The following is a 2,602-nucleotide window of genomic DNA, read 5'->3' as shown; positions in this document are numbered from 1 at the left end:
TCACTTCTTTCACAGAAGAGATGTGTATAAATTACAGAGCCTTCTGCTCTGATACCAATTGATGAGATATTAATCTCTTTGATCGTTTAGATCTTACGCAGGTTTGACAAAAGAATTTAAGCAAAGTAATAAACAAAAGATGGAATCAACAGTATGCTTAATGATTCAAACGATTCAAGCCTCAGTAGAGCTCAACAAAGAACTTCGGCTGTAGAGGCTTTAGGGTTTACAAAAGATAAAAACGATGAACGTTATTAAAATTATCTCTAAAATCTTAAGTACTAAGATGCGTGCAAGCATCTATAAATACTAAAACCCTAACACATAAATCATGGATGGGCAGGTCCAATCCGGATACAAAACAAGGCTAAGAGACGAGCACAAGACGCAACACCGTACACCCAACAACTACTTTTACCAATTTTACTCGTATCGAGAATATGAAGAGGTATTAAGTAGTTTAACAAAATTGAACAATTTTATTATTATTATTATTATTATTATTATTATTATTATTATTATTATCAAATTAAAGTTATAACTACCATTCAAGAATACTACCTAATAAATCATGGAAAAAACTTTTATTAATTTGCAACTAATAAGACCCATTATATTATTAAAAAACAATTAAGAGAAAAACATTTTGTAATTCACGTTCCACCTTCCGCTTCCACCTCACGGTAACTTTTTTTAATAGAAAAGTTAAGATACCAAAAATGATTATGGAATGCAGTTCAATTGATTTCAATTGATTAAACAAAACAAACAGCAAGACAACTAATTTTTTTTTTAAAAAAAAATGCAAAATTACCTCGCTAAACATCCTAGGCAACTCATCTCTTACCCCAAAAGCTCTATCTCTGCTATTGCTATCAACATTTTAGTTACTATTTATATACGTACCAACATTTGATTAACCGAATTCTTCAACTATTACTACATATTCCTCCAATTGGATGCAGATGATATCAGCGAACAATTAAACTCCAAGTCCCCTCCATTCCACTTGTCTCTTTGCTTTTACATAAAATTTAGACTGTGGTGAAGAAAAACTATGTCATTAATTAATTTAAATAAAAAGGTGCATATTAGTTATTACAAATTACAAAATATTTAAGTAGAATCTAACCTTCTTTTTCATGAATTTTACTATCTCATAATTTCCTTTGGCTAACTGCATATAAACAAAATCACCACACCTAGTCCTAAAAAGTAGTTAGAGCTGAAATTAGGCAGAATAAAATAGCAAATGAATTGTATGGTCACCGAGAAGGCGATTCCCTTTATAATTGACCAATTTCATGCGTCAATCAATATGTACCTAAAATTCAGAGCTCCAATGATCAATTCATTTTTGGATTAGCGAGGTAAAAGAAATTATTAACACAATGTATTCATCGATAACCCAATACCCTAGTAATTTGAAATCTAAAGAAAAAAAATATATATTGCAAAGAACACATTTTTACGCATCAAAGACCAACGGCTAATAACATCTACAACATATCATTTGATTAACAGAAAAATTGTGAGATTAAAAGCATGCAAGAAGGGAAAAAAAGGGATTTCTCATATTTAGATTGTACTCTGAAACTTCTCCTTTTCCTTCACTTCTAATACCATCATCCACCAAAGTTAATGGTCTTTCATCAACGACTTCATCAATGAAACCAAACTCTTTAGCATCTTGTGATGTCATAAAGTAGTCTCGATCCATATTCTTCTCAATCGCATCAACAAATTATTTATCTCCTTAAATACTAAAGAAGAATCACAAAAAAAATACCATCAATGTTTTCAAAGGTTCTTGTTTCTCAAAATAAAACCCTATGCCTCATTTGAGGCATTTCATCAAACAGGTTAGGTACAATTTTGAACAACATAATCAACTTGTGAAAAAACATACCTTTACTAAATATGAGGCTTCCATAAACATTAATTTCAAACCTGTGCAAAAAATGGAAGCTTAGGGTAGCTAAAAAACCCAACTTAAAATTTCAAACTGGATTTTAACCGACAAGAAATTGAAAAGTATAAAGAAAATCAAGGATGATTCGTCTTAAACCAACAGAAGGTGCAAGCAGAGAACAGAAGATTCAGATTAAATATGAAAATATGGCACTTATAACAGAACGGAAGAACAAAACAAACCACTGTTACCGTTGAAGGTCCGATCGATACAGATGAGCGTGAAGATTCTGATATCGTCCCTTCTACTACTATTTTTTGTTAGCGCTAAGTATCCAGGAATTGAAGCCTTTTTTGTATATATATTGATTTTGGATGCACGGTGGATGTAGAACACAAAGTAGTGACCGGCGTCGGTGGTTGTGACGACGACTTCCGATCGGAAACAATAGGCGGAAGTGGTGACAAAGAGGTCGAGCGGAAAAAGTTGACCGATGCTCGCTATAGAGAGAAGGTGGAAGGAAAAGGTTATGAATGGCGTTTTAGTTGGGGTGTAAACCAACTCAACTGTTCGGCGGGAAGTTCGTTTATGTTCGTTTATTTAATAAATGAACGAATATGAACAAAATTTATCGTTCGTTTAGTTAAATGAACGAACATGAACAATGGTCTCGTTCGTTTATTTATGTTC

The 2,602-nt window shown here is 32.5% G+C and overlaps 1 long non-coding RNA gene across 1 annotated transcript; it reads right to left on the bottom strand.

The window, feature by feature from the left end:
* Positions 1-826: 826 nt before the first annotated feature.
* LOC145006214 (uncharacterized) lies at positions 827-2,398 on the bottom strand. The gene is made up of 3 exons (XR_013662837.1): positions 2,164-2,398; positions 1,133-1,950; positions 827-1,039 (listed from the first exon to the last, which is right to left on the bottom strand). It is a non-coding gene; the product is annotated as an uncharacterized LOC145006214 (long non-coding RNA).
* Between the last annotated feature and the right edge of the window lie 204 nt (positions 2,399-2,602).

This window comes from Lactuca saligna, chromosome 7 (assembly GCF_052625555.1).
Source record: "Lactuca saligna cultivar CGN05327 chromosome 7, ASM5262555v1, whole genome shotgun sequence".
NCBI lineage: Eukaryota > Viridiplantae > Streptophyta > Magnoliopsida > Asterales > Asteraceae > Lactuca > Lactuca saligna.
The sequence above is the reverse complement of the archived record's forward strand: the minus strand, read 5'-3'. Positions and strand labels throughout refer to the sequence as shown.